Source organism: Stenella coeruleoalba (genome assembly GCF_951394435.1).
Source record: "Stenella coeruleoalba genome assembly, chromosome: 9".
Classification (NCBI taxonomy): domain Eukaryota; kingdom Metazoa; phylum Chordata; class Mammalia; order Artiodactyla; family Delphinidae; genus Stenella; species Stenella coeruleoalba.
In genome coordinates this window covers 26,738,993-26,757,941 of record NC_137155.1, presented here as the reverse complement: position 1 = coordinate 26,757,941, position 18,949 = coordinate 26,738,993, and the positions used below count along the sequence as shown (strand labels likewise).

The 18,949-nt window shown below is 35.7% G+C and overlaps 1 protein-coding gene across 13 annotated transcripts in view; it reads left to right on the top strand.

Moving 5' to 3' along the window:
* Nucleotides 1-18,949, top strand: part of SEMA3A (semaphorin 3A) — an 859,827-nt gene that overhangs the window by 516,914 nt on the left and 323,964 nt on the right. The window contains exon 1 of one of the 13 annotated variants that reach the window (XM_079931566.1): nt 18,090-18,198. The exons of the other annotated variants lie outside the window; for them this stretch is intronic. The gene's annotated coding sequence lies outside the window, so the exon portion shown is untranslated. Of the gene's footprint in view, nt 1-18,089; nt 18,199-18,949 lie in introns of those variants that run through there. 13 annotated transcript variants of the gene reach the window in all.

Sequence of the window (18,949 nt, the reverse complement as noted above, 5' to 3'; positions counted from 1 at the left end):
TATATGTGTACAGGGAAATTTGGTTTTCATAAATGATAAATATGTTTTGAGAATTATGGAAATGTCTTAGTAAACAGTAATATTTGTGACAGGTTCATAACTTATGAAGGAGATTTCACTTTCAACAACAGATCTTACATGTATAGCCCATTTTATTGTATATGCTGCAGCAGTCTCAATATCACATCTGGAAAGGAAATCTTATTCCCCCTGTGTTAATCCTGTGGTTTGCCTTTCTGTGGAGGTTAGCATTCTTGAATTTGAGTATGAATGGCTTTTCCATCTTTCGTCTTTCATAAATGATTATCAAGCCTATCTTGCATGGCTGACTTTTAACTTATGTGATACTACATTTTAGCAGCACCACAGAATCACTGCCCACCTGGTAACGACAGTCAAGTGGTCTGAGACTGATCTTATTCTTGCTCAATACTTACCAACATTTCTCCAGAGAAGAATGACATTCAGGGAAGATAGTGTGGAGCATTTGCTTTCCATCCATTCTAACACATACTTAAGAAGAGTCCTTTATTTTATTTTATTTTGTTTGTTTGTTTTTCGTGGTACGCGGGCCTCTCACTGATGTGGCCTCTCCCGCTGCGGAGCACAGGCTCCGGATGCGCAGGCTCAGCGGCCATGGCTCACGGGCCCAGCCACTCCACAGCATGTGGGATCTTCCTGGACCGGGGCACGAACCCACATCCCCTGCATCGGCAGGCAGACTCTCAACCACTGCGCCACCAGGGAAGCCCAAGAGTCCATTTTTCTTTAAATTTTTTTTATTGATCTGCATATTCAAACAGTTGCACATCATTTTGACCTCCTATTAACTTTTCTTGAATCATAGAACATTATTTTTAAAAACCATATTATTCTTGTGATTTTATGTATTGTAAGAATGTGTGACATCGAATTTCTCAGGACCCTAAAAATGAATTTCTCTAGTCTCAGTACTAGGTATATGATATGTTCTCTGCAATTGGTTTATTTGGTTTTGTGGACATGGAATCACATTCTTGGTGTTATTAACCCTCTTATATAAGTAGAGCAGCTACTTCGAGTGGGAAAAAAAGGCCTGTGTTCTCTTGTTTTAGGTTCTTTTGCTGTTCTAGGTTAGACAACTCCTAATTCTTACAGGAAGCCTGTAGATTCAGAGACCCAGGAAATCCTAACAGTTGATCTGAGGATAAAACTGCTTTTGTTGCTCAGGAGAAGCCCGGTATGTGGTGAGGCTGGATGAGTCATGTAATAATAAGTTCTGTGTGAGGAGTACTGGGTCACAGTCACTAGCCGTGTAGCATGGTTTCTGTGGGAACTCTGCTCCATGGATAGCCTTTCAAGCTGTAAAGAAATATAGTTTATTTGAGTCAGCCTTCTAGCTCAAAAATGGTCTCTATGTCTTCAATTAAGCATAGATGTCCTCACTTAAGGATAAATGAGAATACACAGCTTATCCTGGAGGCAGTTCTTCTGACCATGTGCACTGGCTTCAAGTCCTCCTGTCCACTTGGAAGCAGACTTTTGGCTCCCAGTCATGTAAATCAGTCCTCCGGGCTTCTAACCTGCTGTTTCTCAGTCAGAAATCCCAACCCAGCTGCTTTCATGATCATTTACCAAAGCACAGCACCTTGGGTCAGCAAATGATACTTTTCGTGTTAACCAATGTTCCTGAAAGCCCACAACACCATAACACTGACAGGATTAAAGGTAGCCAGTTGCACAGAATAAAGAAATCAATAGTGTTATCAAAGCTATACTATGTTGAGTTTTGACAAAATTTCTCTTGTTGCATAAATGCTTTAAAAGGCATGGGTTATATTTCAACCTATTTATACTGTGAAGTTCTTATGGTAAGAAAAACCCTATAGGAAGAGTAAGCTTTATGAATTTTATCACTGCTATCTCATCTCCATTTAATAAGAAATAGTTAACTCTTCAGGGGATTACCTACCTGCTAGACATGGGCATTGTTGCCAAATTGAACAGAAAACAAAAGTAAAAATTAAATATTCCATAACTGATGAGAGTTGATTCCTAATGGGTTTTGTAGCAAGTGATGAAATCAGAATAAAATACTGTAACTCTGGAATTTTTCCTTCATTATATATATATATTTTAGATAATCTATTGGTAAAGGTAGCCACTTGAAGAAAGTTTCCTTTATTTAAGGAATAGTGGACTGTCAACTTATATTGAATTGTGAAAACAGATTAAAATGAAAATGTAAAGTGCCAAGCTTGTTTTAGAGTTAGAAAAAAAAACAAAACATTGGCGTAGGGCCAAAATATTTGCCTCCCAAATGTCATCTTTAGAACGATTTTTTAAACCCACTGTGATTGCTTCTCCGTCCACTCAACTCCCAGCACGCTAAAGCAGACCTCACATAGTCTTACACAGATGTAGACAGAGAAACTGTTCATTATCAATCAACGAACACAAACAAGTCGAAGACTGCTCAGTTCCCCCTGTTAAAGGTAAAGAGGCTTAAAGCCCCCAAAGAGTTTATTATTCTGGGGCTGAGATCGTCTAAGTCATTTGATTTTGACTTGCACAGTAGCCACAAAGGTTAAACTGAGGTTAAGTTTCCCAAACAAAATGGAAGCAATTAAACAGTTAAATAATGTTGCTTTATTTTGTTTGTTTGTTTTTAATCCAGAGACCCAAAAAAGTACAAAAATGTAAATTTTTGTATATTTTTAAGTAACTAAAATGATACATAAGAAATTGCCTTTTATGCTTAATTATATGCCTCCACACACTATTTTTTTCCCACTAAAAATCACACCAGAATAGTATGTATATATCCAGCCAGTAACTGATCATAAGAATTCTCTTTTTGCAAGAGGATGTGTAAGGCCTTTTGAAGTCTATAATTTTCGATTAGGCAGGAAAAACAATGAAGTTTCTTGAAATGGGATAATAATCTTTATGTTTGTTTGAGTATGGTCAGTTAGAAAAAGAAACAGTCACAGAGTCAAAAGACATGGATGTAGCTGTCTTTCCTCCCTGAGAGCATTACGCAAGCATAACCTACTTTATTTTATACAAATCATTTCAATATTTATTATCGCACTCGACTTCTAAAATAGCTTTATAAGGTAGAAGGACATTTGACTAATGAAAAAAAAGGAAACCAAAACAAAACTCAGATTATGTGACTTGCCTAAGACCACGTTTAGTAAGAGCTGGAACTAGACTCTAATTCACCACTAATTCCATACATTACAGTACATCAAAACTGGAATCATGTCTCTTTAAGTATCATGGAGTATTTTATCTCTAATAAAAAATATTTTGGTGGTATTCTTAAAGAATAACTTTTTAGCACTATAATCAATAGTTATACTATATACTGAATCTGTGTGTCTGAAAAAATATCTTAACCTGCTACCATGGGGAAGAGGAGACCTGGATGAGTTGATTGTATCTGCATATGTTGGCAAAAAGAAGTTAAAAACAATTTGGACTGTGACCAATGCAAGTCCTTTTCTTACTAAATTCCTTTTCCAGCTTGTTCTTAATTGCTATTCTAAGAACAAATACTCCCCTGCTGTAGGTTAATTGAAAAGAGTTTCAGTAGAGGAATAATAAAAGAGGAAGTATGGATTTGAAGAATGGCCCTTTCAGATATTCTCTAGATCCTGAGCAGTCTTCAAGTACAGGGGCTGAAGGATTGGGGGAGGTGGGCTTTGGGAACATGACTCCCTTAAGGAACCAGAGGCCTGGCATCCAGCAAGGTATAGAGAAGCACTTTATTCCTCTGAAACAGGGAGGGGAAGAAACTGAGCTACATGAACTATTGCACTGGTTTGCCAAGTATGGACACACCCAGGTTTTCTGTTCCACATGAGGTTAGAGCTTGGATCACAGATGTTCCGCCAAATGTGGCCTTGCTCTGACCCGGATCATGCCACCAGAGAAGGACCAGTCATTCTGAGGAGCAGTTCTTTTTTTGTTCCTTGAAGCCCTACACTCCCTTAGAGTGGGAACAGTGAGCTATTAAAGGACTTAAAGAGCCTTTTTGTTGTGTCTCCTAGATGGAGAACCTCCCAATACACACTGTGTAATTTAAAAAAAAAAAGAAGACATCAAAGAGTGGAGTTTTTTAGGTGGTATGTCTAAAGAAAACCTTTTAGCACTATAAACAGTCATTGACATGCTGTTTATTGAAACATGTCTGAAAAAATACGTTAACTCTTACAGATAACTGGGCCAAAGAATGCAGTTTTTATCTTTGGGCCGAATAAGTAGAGACAAATTCTTAGAGGAACCTCAGTGCATATCTGCTGACTCTCAAGAAAGACAAGTATTCAGTTTACGGTAAAATATTTTCTTGACCACATGCCACAATCTCCCAGCCAAAGGGTGTACTCCTCATGGTTCCCTTTTGTTGCTGTGAAGTGTTTGCTTGCTGATGCATGCCACACATACGCAGGAGTGCTACAGAAAGCATTCGTGATTCTTCATTTGTCAGCATGGTGTGGTCAAGAACTTGAAGTACTTTTTAATTTTCTTTCAGTAATTTTCCCTCACGTAAAATATCAACAGCCTTTTTAAAGGACACGCTAGACAATATTTGAAGTGAAAGCAGAGGATTGGTGGGAAAAACATACATGAGAAAACTAAGATTAATTATATGTCTTAAGAGTTAGTCACGTCTGTCATTACTAGAAAAGAGACCACAAATTCCAGTTTCTATCTTGAAGTGATAAAGGCAGGCAGTATGTATGGTACCTATCTATCTATCTATCTACTGGATGGTGGGTGACAAGGGAATGACTGCTTTATTCTGCCCAACACAAAGCAGAAAGTAGTTCAATGCATCATTATTTTTCAACTGTAAAAAGAGCCTAGTCAATTTGTGCTGATGTAATCCAGAACATAAACCATGCCTTGAGGAAATAATTTAAACTCAACACATATTTTACCTTCTAAATACTGAGTCGATCAACATCTGTAGTTTTCAGTTCTTCTAAGACTCATGCTGCCTGAACAGCAGCACTCTCTTCTGGACAGCTACCTGGGTGGGAGTAGTTTTGGCGGTGGTGGATGTAATGGGCATGAGTGTGGTGGTTCAGTGAGTGTTTTCAAAGAATTTTGGAGGCAGAACAGCTGATAACTTGCAGATATCTCCCTTCTCTTCTTCCTCTTTTTACTGGCCAGTCAAAATGTTTTGTTGTATGTTGGAAATTTGTATCACTCTTTATTGGCTGAGTTCTTAACTGAAGGGTATTGTTACTGAAATTTATTTTGGTTAAAAATTGGATAACTTTTTTTTCCAAATACAAGTGTTATTTACACCAACTTTGGGATATCAGGTAACTCTGAAAACAGAAGGAGAGAGAGATTTGTTAGTTTTTTATATTGTTGCTTTTTCCATTTTTCTAAAATGTAAAATATAATGGAGAGACCAGGAACAAATATATCAATATGCTAATGTTGGTTTAACATTGATGGTGGATATCTGAGCAAATGCTATATAACTTTTTTCTGAAAAGTTAAAATACTTACGTTTAAATTTTCTGAAGCCCAAAAAACCTCAATGGAGAACCACTAGAAATTAAAAATAAGAAAATTAATTCATTTATATAGCTACACGCAGAAATTATTACCTTAAAATTTTAGAATAAGGCTTTCTAGGTTTACTTTTTAAATAAACATTCTCATATTATTTTGTTGGTTTGTTTTACTTGCCACAATTTTTTTCATACGCTGTGTGCAGTTTGATATTTTAGTTTTTTTCAACATTCATATTTCACCAAATTCTACCACTAAAAGCATTTCTGACATCATTAAGTATACTTAAAAATCATGGTATGTAATCATATCATCATATTGTACTGTATCATTTTGTAGTAATCTGTTCTCCGATTATTAAATATTTGCATTGTTTTCAACCATTTTCTGCTGAAAGTAGCACTTCTATAAATAACTCATTCTGATGACTTCCCAAAGACTAATTTTTAGTAGTTAAATTACAGGGTCAAATACAATACATACTTTTAGTTCTTATACATATATACATATCAAGCCGTTTTCTAGGATGGTATAGTTTCTCCTGCAGGAAGAGTATGCTAGTGCTTAATTTATCACACCCTCCTTTAAACTGAAAAAAAATAAACAGGGTTTTGGCTTTTTGTCACTTTAGGGGAAAAATGTATCAGCTCACTTTTATTTGATTGGTTTTCAGTTTAAACATTAAATATATGTGTGTATTATATGGTCCCTTGAATTTCTCATTTTAGAGATAGCCTTGCTATAATCTAGGGTGTTAGTAATTTGTTAGTTATTTTTAATTATATATATTATTAATCCTACGTTATATCTGTAACAAAACAAGAGTAACAGTTTGAATTTTATTTTTGACATAAATAAGTTTAAAATTTTATGTAGTCAAGTCACTGGGCTGAAATCAAGGTCGGCAGGGCCATGCTCCTTCGAGAGGCTCTAGGAGAGAATACATTCTTCGCCTTTTCCAGTTTCTGGAGTTGTCTTCCTTGGCTCATGGCTCTTTGCTCCATCTCCCTCTACCTCTCTGTTAAAAGGTCACTTGCGATGGCATTTAGGGCCCACCTGGGGTAACACAGGAAATCTCATCTCAAGGGCCTTAGCTTAATCACATCTGCAAAAAAGTTTACACTTAAGGTAACATATACAGGTTCCAGAGATTGGGACCTGATATCTTTTGGTGGCCATTACTTAGCCTACTACAATCATCTTTTAAAAACCATTCATAAGTTAAATGTTCACTTCTATATTTTTTCAGTCCTCTGATAATTCTCTGACCTTCACTCTGCATTTGAATATGATATATCTAGACTAGCCTTGGTGTTTTTCTGATAATATTTACAAAAAATATTACTCTTCATTTTAGGATCCTGAATATCTAGTTCATTTAGGTGGAAAATGGTGATTTAAAGCACTTAAGAATATATACGATATTTTAAAATTATAGTTTATACATTCTGATTTTGATTAAATCACTCATTATACAGACTAATAAAGCTGGAAGAAAATGTGGGTTCTGCCTGTAAAATTATAGAAAAAAATAACTATTCTACTATACTATATCAAACCTTAATATTTACTTGGATGCAGTAAATTTTTTTATAACTGCTATCATTTTTTTTAAATCACAATAGTCTTTACCTAGACTCATGATAGAAGTAGTGATTGTGTATGAAACTCTGTCCTTTGTGGAAGCAACTTCATCCAAAGATGGCGTCCAAAGATAATTAAACTCAGTAATGTGGTTTTGTCTTTAATTCGAACTCGCATTTAGTGCCTTAGATCTCATTATATTCCTCAAAATACGTAAAAAATATTCTAACCACAGTTGTTTTCCTTTTATGATCCAATTTTTAGACTATAAAAGGAAATTGCTAACTATAAAATATAATTGGTATTGCATTTTTACTCAGAAAGATAACCAGATGCTTTAAAAAATGAATTCATTATAGAAGTTATCAAAACTTGTTCTTTGAATAATTATTTCATCAAATAACAATGCAAATCTTTTAAAAAATATTACTCGTGTGTTCCATTTTTCTTTGATGTTTGAGTGTAAAATGGTTATGCCACATGGCTACCTAAAGAGGATTACTTATAAAGTGTTTAGTGGGTGCAATTGGCTGTGGACAAAGGAATTAGTTTATTTGCAAAAAATTTTTGCTCAATTTTTTGAGATAAAATGTCTAATGTTTTATAGATTGAAAAATAATTTCTAATGATAATTAAACTTTTCATTAAGTAGATACTTAATAAACTATTAATATATTTTTTGTTTTGCCTAAGGCAAATATGTGTAGTTTCACAATCATGGAATCTTGCACACTACTCTGAAATCTTTCATTAAAATTGAAAAAAAAATCTTATTTTACTATTACTGTTATAGTACACTTTTCTTGGTCTACATTCCTAAAGTTCTTGGATTTGAAACATGGCTTTAAATCATTGTAATTTTCACAGATAGAGTCAAAGTAGAGAAATGACAATATATACACTTTTGCAAGCAGGTTTATGTATGACAATATATACACTTTTGCAAGCAGGTTTATTTAGGAAAACAAAATTAGCATAGAAAAACTTTGCATTTCTATTTTACTTGTAAAAAATTAAGGTTTTAAATATTACACATGAATGATTACAAGTAACCTACTCATAAGCAACCACCCCTCCTTTCCCCAAATCAAGGGACTTGAGGCAGCTGACTGAGATACATAAATACAAATTAAATGGAGGAGAGGGTTAAAAGTGTTTAAGTTTGAAGTGTTCACTTATATGTATTTGATTCTGAAGTTTTTTGCTTTGAATAGTATGCTGATCGTAACAGTTTATCAGAGGTGTGATACAGAGGCATTGTTACAAAGCCAACCAGTCTAAAAATCACAAGATATTAAGGTTGATTGCTATATTAATAACTACTAATATACTTATATAGATTGGCAAATAGATAAGTGATACATAGAAATATATAGATCTATATATCTAGGAATAGGTATATTGATATATATCAGAAACTACTGATGTATAATCCAAAATGAGAAGTATGATTACTTCTGTTGTCCAATCGGATAGTATGTTTTTAAACAAACACAGTTTATACTGATTTGTTCATTTTACTCAGCATAATACGACTAGTTGATTTAAAAAATTTTTTATACAAAAGCAGCTGTTATATTTCAGATGCTCTTTTAAAATATGCTTTAAAGCATTTATAGTATTCAGATTTCATATAATAATTTCAAATATATTAGAATGTGATTCATTGGAAGTATTTTGCTTCATCAGGATACTACAAAGTGAAGATATAAGGTTTGTTTTCTCTTTTTATTTAAATTATTTATTTTTTATTGAGGTATAGTTGATTTAAAATATTATATTAGTATCAGGTGTATAGCATAGTAATTCAAAATTTTTATAGATTATACTCCACATACATTTATTGTAAAACATTGGCTCTATTCCCTGTGCTGTGCAATATATCCTTGTAGCATGTTTATTTTATATACAATAGCTTGTACCTCTTAAGCCTCTACCCCTGTCTTGCCCCTCCCTCCTTCCCTTTCCCCACTGATTTGTTCTCTATATCTGTGAGACTATTTCTTTTTTGTTGTATTCAATAGTTTGTTTTATTTTTTAGATTCCACCTGTGATAACATACACTATTTGTCTTTGCCTGACTTATTTCACTAAGCATAATACTCTTCAGGTCTGTCATGTTGCAAATGGCAATATTTCATTCTTTTTAACGGCTGAGTAATATTCCATTGTGTACATATACCACATCTTCTTGAACCAATCGTCTATTGATGGATACTTGGGTTGTATCCACATCTTGGCTATTATATAATGCTGCTATGAATATTGGGGTGCATATATCTTTCAAATTAGAGTTTTCATCTTTTCTGGATATATGCCAGGAGTGGAATTGCTGGATCATATGGTAGCTCTATTTTTAGTTTTTTAAGGAATCTCTATACTGCTTTCCATAGTGGCTGTACCAATTTACATTTCTTCCAACAGTTTAGGATTCCCTTTTCTCCAGCATTTATTATTTGTAGACTTTTTGGTAATAGCCATTCTGACCAGTGTGAGATGATACCTCATTGTGGTTTTCATTTGCATTTCTTTAATAAGTAGCAATGTTGAGCATCTTTTCTTGTGCCTATTGGCCATCTGTATGTCTTATTTGGGAAAATGTCTATTTGGGTCTTCTGCCCATTTTTTGACTGGGTTCTTTGTCTTCTTGGTATTGAGCTGTATGAACTGTTTATGTATTTTGGATATTAACCCCTTATTAGTCACATCATTTGCAAATATTTTCTCCCACTCCAAAGGTTGTCTGTTCATTTTATTGATTGTTTCCTTTGCTGTGCAAAAGGCTTTTCAGTTTAATTCGGTCCAGTTTGTTTCTTTTTGCTTTTATTTCTTTTGTCTTAGGAGACAGATCCAAAAAAAAATTACTATGATTTATGTGAAAGAGTCTTCTGCCTATGTTCTCCTCTAGGAGATTTACATTTTCAGGTCTTACATTTAGGTTAGGGTTAGGGTCTTATGCCCATTTTATGATTGAGTTTTTTTTTTTTTTTATAATTTCCAGTATTGAGTTGTGTGAGCTGTTTGTATATTTTGGATACTAACCCCTTGTCAGATGCATTGTTTGCAAATATTTTCTCCCATTCTGTATGTTGTCTTTTAATTTTGTTGTGTTTTGTTTATGGTTTCCTTTGCTATGCAAAAGCTTTTCAGTTTGATTTGCTTTCATTTCTTTTGCCTTGGGAGACTGATCAAAAGAAAATATTGCTGCAATTTATGTCCATGAATGTTCTGCGTATGTTCTCTTCTAGGAGTTTTATTGTGTCATTTTGAGGTTATTATTGCATATGGTGTGAGGGAGTGTTCTAATTTCATTGATTTACATGTAGCTGTCCAGCTTTCACCACACCAATTGAAGAGACAGTCTTTTCTCCATTGTATATTCTTCCCCCCTGTTGTCAATGGATTAATCGACTGTAAGTGTGTGGGTTTATTTCTGGGCTCTCTATTGATCCATATGTCTGTTTTTGTGCCAAAATCATGATGTTTTGATTACCGTAGTTTTGTCTGAAGTCTGGAAGGGTTATGCCTCCAGCTCTGTTCTTTTTCCTCAGGATTGCTTTGGCAATTCTAGGTCTTTCATGGTTCCATATAAATTTGAGTGTTATTTGTTTTAGTTCTGTGAAAAATGTCATGGGTATTTTGATAGGGAATGCATTAAGTCTGTACATCACTTTGGGTAGTATGGACATTTTAACAATATTAATTCTTCCAATCCAAGAGCATGGGGTAGCTTTCCATTTCTTTAACCCGTCTTCAATTTCCTTTATCAATGTTTTATATGTTTCAGCATATAGGCCTTTCATCTCCTTAGTTAGGTTTATTCTTAGATATTATTTTGAAATGATTTTATATAGTATTTTCTAAACTTTCTCTTTCTGATATTTCATTGTTAGAAATGTCATAGATTTCTATATATTAATATTGTATCCTGCTGTCTTGCTGTATGCATCTATTAGTTCTAATAGTTTTTGTATGGAGTCTTTAGGGTTCTCTATATAGAGTATCATGTCATATGCAAATAGTGACATTTTACCTTTTTCCTTCCAATTTGGATACGTTTTATTTCTTTTTTCTCTTCTGATTACTGTGGCTTGGACTTTAAATACTGTGTTGAATAGAAGTGGTGAGAGTGGGCATCCTTGTCTTGTTCCTGAATTTAGCGAGAAGTCTTTCAGCTTTTCACCCTTGAGTATTATGTTGCCCCTGAGTTTGTCATAAATGGCTTTTATTTTTCTTTTCTCTTTTTTTTTAACTTTTATTGGAGTATAGTTGATTTACAGTATTGTGTTAGTTTCAGGTGTACAGCAAAGTGATTCAGTTATATATGTATATATATTCATTCTTTTTTAGATTCTTTTCTCATATAGGTTATCACAGAACATTAAGTAGAGTTCCCTGTGCTATACATTAGGTCCTTGTTGGTTATCTACCTTATATATACTAGTGCGTGTGTGTTCATCCCAGGCTTCTGATTTATCCCTCCTCCCCATAAATGGCTTTTATTATGTTGGGATATGTTCCACTTTGGTGAGAGTTTTTATCATGAATCGATGTTTAATTTTATCCAATGCTTTTTCTGTGTCTATTGAGATGATCATGTGGTTTTTGTCCTTTCTGTTGTTAATGTGATGTATCACATTGATTGATTTGCATATGTTGAACTGTCCTTGCTACACTGGAATGAATCTAACTTGGTTACGGTGTACGATCCTTTTTATGTCTTGTAGGATTCAGTTTGCTAATATTTGTTGAGAATTTTTGCATCTATTGAATATGGATGCAAAGATATTGGGCTGTAATTTTCTTTTTTGGTAGTGCCTTTGTTTGGTTTTAGTATCAGGGTGATGGTGGCTTCATTGAATGAATTTGGTATTGTTCCCTCCTCTACAATCTTTTGGAATAGTTAGAGAAGGATAGGTATAATTTCTTCTTTGTAGTTTAGTAGAATTCCCCAATGAAGCTGTCCGGTCCTGGACTTTTGTTTGCAGGGATTTTTTTTTTTTTTTTTTTTTTTTTTTTTTTTTTTTACAGATTCTGTTTTACTTCTGATTATCAGCCTGTTCAAGTTGTTTCTTCTTAAGTCAATTTTGGTAGGCTGTATGTTTCTAAAAACTTGTCCATTTCTTCTAGGTTGTCCAATTTGTTGGCATATAACTGTTCATAGTATTATCTTATGGTTTTTTTGTATTTGTTTGTTATTTGTTGTTATTTCTCCTCTTTCATTTCTTATTTTGTTTATTTGGGTCCTCTCTCTTTTCTTCTTGGTGAGCCTGGCTAGAGTTTTGTCTGTTTTGTTTATCTTTTCAAATAAACCAGCTCTGGTGTTTATTGATCTTTTCTATTTTTTATCTCTATTTTATTTATTTCCTCCCTGATCTTTATTATTTCCATCCTTCTGCTGACTTTAGGTTTGTCTTCTTTTTGTAATTTTTTAGGTGGTAGGTTAGGTTGATTAATTGACATTTTTTCTTGTTTCTTAAGGAAGTCCTGTATTGCTATGAACTTCTCTCTTAGAACTGCTTTTGCTGTGTACTATAGATTTTTGTAAGATTTTGTTTTTCATTTTCATTTATCTTGAGGTATCTTCTGATTTCTTCTTTGATTTCATTATTGACCCATTGCTTTTTGAGTAGGATATTGTTTAGGTGGTAGGTTAGTTTGTTTATTTGAGATTTTTCTTTTTCCTGGGGAAGGACTGTATATTTCATTTATTTCTGCTCTCATCTTTATATCTTTTCTTCTACTAACTTTGGGTTTTGTTTGATCTTCTTTTTCTAGTTCCTTTAGTTGTGAGTTTAGGTTGTTTGTTTGAGATTTTTTCCTGTTTCCTGATGTAAGCTTGTATCACTATAAACTTCCCTCTTAGAACTGCTTTTGCTGAGTCCCATAGATTTTGGATTATTGTGTCTTTGTTTTCATTTTTCTCCAGGAATTTTTTAATTTCCTCTTGATTTCTTCATGATCCCTTGGTTGTTTAGTAGCATATTATATAGCCTCCACATGTTTGTGTTTTTTGCAGTTTTGTTCTTGTAGTTGATTTCTAGTCTCATAGTGTGGTGATCAGAAAGATGCTTGATATGATTTCAGTTTTCTTAAATTTACCAAGGCTTGTTTTGTGACTTATGTGATCTGTCCTGTAGAATTTTCCTTGTACACTTGAAAAGAATGTGTATTCTGATGCTTTTGGATAAAATGTTCTCTATATATCAAGTCTATCTGGTCTAATGTATCATTTAAGGCCGTTGTTTCCTTAATGACTTTCTGTCTGGATGATCTGTCCCTTGACAAAAGTGAGGTTTTAAAGTCCCCTACTATTATTGTGTTACTGTCAGTTTCTCCCTTTATGTCTGTTAATATATTCTTTGTGTATTTAGATGGTCCTACTTTGAGTGCATATATATTTATAATTGTTATATCTCTTCTTGGTTTAATCCCTTGATCATTACGTAACGTCCTTTGATTTGCGTAACAGTCAGTCTTTGTTTTAAATTACATTTTGTCTGATATAAGTATTACTACTCTGGCTTTCTTTTGATTTCCATTTGCATGGAATAACTTTTTCCATCCCCTCACATTCAGTCTGTGTGTGTCATTAGATCTGAAGTGAGTTTCTTTTAGGTAGCATATATACAGGCTTTGTTTTTATATCTAGAGATATATTCTCTACAAGTGCCCCCTATGTGGTCTTCTTAGGTCCTTCCGTTATGGCAGGCTACCTCCTGTGGGAAGTCTGGTTGGCTTATGTGGTCCCTGGTCTAGTTGGTTTCCAGGTCTTGCCTTGTGCAGAGACTGCTGGCCACTGCTTGGTGTGGCTGGGTCATGAGGCAGCTAGCTGCAGAACCTGTGGGGCCCTGGGCTAGTGCTGGCTCACTAGTGGGTCATGTCAGGGTCCAGGAGATCCCAAAGCTGATTTCCACCCACAAGTGGGTGAAGCCAGGACCTGGGCCTAGTGCTGGTCCACTGGCAGTCAGAGCTGGATCCTGGGGTCTGGCCGCAGGGCGTAGGTGTCCCAGAGCTTGTATAGGACCACTGGTGGGTGGTACTCGTTCCCATCACAGTTGGCTATGGGGTCCAGAATGTCCTGAAGCTTGTGTTGGCCTGCTGGTGGGCATGGCCAGGGCCCAGCCAGACCCAGGACTGGTTCCGGCCTGCTGGTGGGTGAGCTACATCCACAGGCTGGGAGGCTGCAGTTTTCCTGGGGCTGATGTTCACTCACTGGTGTGTGAGGCTGGTCCTAAGGCTAGAGTAGACTTGCTGGTAACTAGGGCCAGGAATTCGGGCCTTAATTCCTGCAACTGCTCAGTGGAGCTGGGTTCCAGGGTATCTGGCTGCCGGGCCCTGGGGGGTTCTGGCTCTAGTGCCCATGCACTGATGTATGGGGCCTGGTCCTGGGTCCTCTTGTAGGCAGGGCTCTCTCTGAACACAGCTGTGGGCACAGGGGGTCTTAAGGCAGTCTGCTGCTGGTAGGTGGGGATGTGTCCCCACCCATTTAGTTGCTTGGCCTGAGAATTCTCAATTTGGTTGCCTATGGAATAGTGAGTATGGGCAGGACTAAGTCCTGAGGCTAATAAGCTAGAAGGAGGATTCCAAACTGGCCCTTGCCTGTACCAGTGTCCACGTGATGGAACGAGCTGCCAGAAATGGCTGTCTCCAGTGTCTGTGTCCCCATGGGTGAGCTCTAATTGCCTCCTGCTTCTCCAGGAGACTCTCCAAGATCAACAGGTAGGTCTAACCCAGGCTCCTTTCAAATTCCTGCTTCTGCCCTGAGTCTTAGAGCAAGTGAAGTTTTGTGTGTGCCATTTAGGAGTGGAGTCTATTTCCCACAGCACGCTGGGTCTCCTGAAAGTAAGACCTGCTGGCCTTCAAAGCCAAATGTTCTAGCAGCTTGTCTTCCCAGAGCAAGATCCCTGTGCTGGGGAGCCTGATGTGGGGCTTACACCCCTCGCTCCTTGTGGAGAAAACACTGCAATTGTAATTACTCTCCCATTTGTGGATCACCCACCTGGGGGTATGGGTCCTTTATATCTTTAGTCGTGCAAGGTCTTTTCTGAGGTTTCAGTCTTTTTCATCCAGAGGTCTTCTGTAAATAGTTGTAATTTGGGTCAGCCCGTGAGAGGAAGTGAACTCAGGCTCTTTCTAATCTGCCATCTTGGTTGATCTCTCTGGTAGGTTTATTTTCAACTCAGCTATTGCTCCACTAAAAAACTCACTTCACTACACGTTCCTTCTGACTTTTAACAAGATTTTACTATTGAACAAGTACGTGGTCCAGTATTTCATGTTTTCCAATACGAATCACGTTTTTTTAGATGTCTTATTTTTCCACCAAAGAGGAAAATGATGCTTGCTTATCCTTCCCCAGAGTTGAGGTAAGCAGGCTACACCTGTTAAACTGATGAGAAAACCAAAATAAAAAGATGATTATTGACTCATCTTTTATCATATAGCCAATTAGGAGTGATGGAAAGCTGGAACCCTGATTTCTTGCCTTTTAGGTCACACATATAGTAAGTTGTGGGCCAGTGTTAAACCCTTGTCACTTGATTTGAAAACCACACCACTTAGTCTCTGACATAGTCTTATTACTAGAACTTACTGAAACTCTGATTGCCAGAAAGCACAGAGCTTCAAGGTCTTCTGACTGTAGAGGAATTGTTTTAACATTAGTTGAACCATATTTGAATATGCAATTTGAAGACATAAGATCCCAATTTGGCCTGTGTTTATGTTTAGCTAGTATTTCATTTCCCTTCATTACAGCATAGACATATAAGTAGCATATACATTGATATTTTAATAATTATGAGTATGTATACTTTTAATTTATAGGTAGTTGTCTGTAAAATGGTTGCTCCTTTTCTCAGTAATCAGCTTTCAGAGAAACATTGGTCACTGATATCTGGCAAATCATTTCCTGTTTATTTCTTCTAGAATTCTAGTACCTGCTCTTATCTGTCTTCTGTGGTGTAGACCTTTACTATGGCTACTATAGATTATCCACTGTCCTGTAGTCAAGTTCAACTGAAAATGCAATCAACATCCCTCTGAGGTACTCTTCATCTACTATTCCTCCAAAATAACCAATGCTCCACCAAATCTGGCTTCCTCAGTATTTTCCATATAGCCTTGCTATTAGTCCATCTAGTGACCTGTGATACTATCTTCTATTTTATAGATGAGTTTTCTGAAAGCACTTCAATCAGCAATAATTCCCACTCTCATCTGCATTGCCATAGAACTTTTTAAAAAAACATCTCTGAAGCATGTTTCTGTGAACTGATCGTATATGGGTCTCAGTGCTGTGTTTTAATTTTAGTACACCGTAGTACACCATAGTGACTAAAGACAATAGACTTTAGTCTATTGTCTCATAACAATCAAGAGAATAGTGAAAAACTAATAATTACCTGTATTCCAAGTGAATGCCAAACTCCTTTCCTTGGTCAAATTAATGTCATCAATGGAGAAATTCAGGTACTTTAGGAGAATGTGGCTATTGATTTGTGGGTCGTACAGTGTAACTTGTGATTGCAAAAGGAGGTCATCATGATCAGAACTGCAGCAACTTAATGCTAATGACTATGTGACTGAAGGAAAGAAAGTTAAATGACACCTCATCCAAAACCTTATTTCACTTGCCCACTGACAAATATGTGGGAGGCACATAATCAATACAGATACGTGACTAGCTATGAGGCATGAGGAACAGTAAGTTCAAGAAGTCTGGAGTTTTAAGTACAAGCAAAGGAGAAGATAGAGATGCATTTAAAAGTGAAGGCATAGCATGAAAATTTGGAAGGGAAACTAATGAATTATCATCTACTCAGATGAAGTTGAATGTAACTTCAGGCTTGTTTTGTGCAGTAAACAGAAGGCTGTTAGGTGTGTAGCTTTGATGTTAAGAAAATAATTTTAGAATCACCCAATAAGGGTGATGTTTGAAGTTGTGGGAGGGAGGTCAATTAGTGAAGATACGTAGTGTGAAAAGGAATGCACTGTGAACATGGGACCTAGAAAATGTACTTTGGGACAAGTGGAATAAGCTGGTGAAAGATCCTAAGATGCAATCGTATAAAATGTGGTTTAAAGTAGCCGTGCTGTTAATAAAGATATCATACTCAACCATGTCAGATGCCTCAGATTGTTATTCAAGAATAAGGATCAGTGGATTTGATGATTAGTTCATTGGTGATTAATCTTTACAAGAACCGTTTTAGTAAAATGGTTGGGGTCAAGGAACTAGATTCCATTTTGTTTAGAAACAAAAGGGAGACGAGGAATTGAAACAATTATATCTAACTACTATTTTCCTCAAAATTAATGTAGTTTAATTGTGTTATTTTTCCTATGACAGTAACATATATTCATGCAGGAATTTCACATAACACCGGAAAGTATGAAGAAGAAAATAAAGAAAAAAGTATCAAAATCATGGAAAACTTCAAAAAATCAATGATTAATAGTTTAGCAAACATTTTTTCCAAACTCGTATGTAGTTACATACAACACAAGATACATATATGTGATTGCATATATCAATAATATGCCAGTTTATAATATTTCATTCCATTCCATAATATAGTAAAGATATTGCCTTATTAATATAAAATGCACTCAATGGATGCATGCTAGTCCACTATACTTATGTAAAATAATTTATTTAACAAATTCATTATGTACAGAAAATAACATATGTATTTTTGCACTTGTCTAATAATCACCTTTGAATAAGTGCTAATAATGGCATTCCTGTTTTGAAGATTATACATTTTTAAATCATTTTCATATAGCTTACCAAATGCTTCTCCAGAATGTTTTCATCACGTTCCACTCTAGGCAAGGTGAAGTAAAGTTTTCCCGTATGCCAAATGTAGACTAAAAGGACAGCGTAACATCAGCATGTTAACTGTTAATTAGCATTTGTTTGTAATGGATACCGTTACTTTCATTACTTGACCCTTTTCAGCAATACTCAGCACTCAGGATTTGAAAACTGAAATGGCACACAGGGCAAGCAGAAGGTCAGAATGAGTAAGGAGCAAATCTACAGATATGTGAAATTAATGATGAAACTGCTGGCTGATACATCTAAAAGGGGTAAGGATGCAGTGAGGGATGGGTGTGAACTGGAAGGGATAAAGTTCATAAGAACAAGACATGTTTGGATAAAGAAATGCATGTGTCTAATAAAAATGAAGATCGTTTGGAACTGAAGAGATCTAGGCCCTATGAGAGTATAGTTTAAAGTCTCATTAACTTGAATGTTGAGAACCAGACCAGAGAAGAGTAACCAAAGAACATAATGATCAAAGTAGGTTTAAGTCAATGGCGAAAAGAGAAGACCCCCCCCATGAAGTCTGAGCTATATATCACAACTGAGTGGCACAGGCATCAAAAACGGAGCAGTTACTGATAAATGATGACAGGACAATGGTCTCAATACAGCAATGAGGAGTAAGGAGAACACTGGCCCCTCCTTGTGCATTCATAGGTATGAGTGTTGGAGAGGTTTTCAGGGTAGGTAGAATTATCAGGGTTAGGCTGAACTTCAGTTCAGGTGAGGACTTCGAGACACTGTTCTAGAAAAAGTTTAGATCATAGGATTTTTTTTTTCTAAAATATCTAGAAAGCAAATTCAGTTGATCAGTGTCCAGAGAATGGAAACAATATGGTCTGATTATCACCACAGCCTTCCCCAAATCAATGTATTTACCTTTTGTTCAGCTTTTTATTGATTTCTTATGCTGAATTATGGCAATAAGGTCACCACTAAAACAAATAGATGACAAGCAAGACCAATAGCTATGGTTCTATAATACATTATGAAATGAGACATTTTTTAGTACAG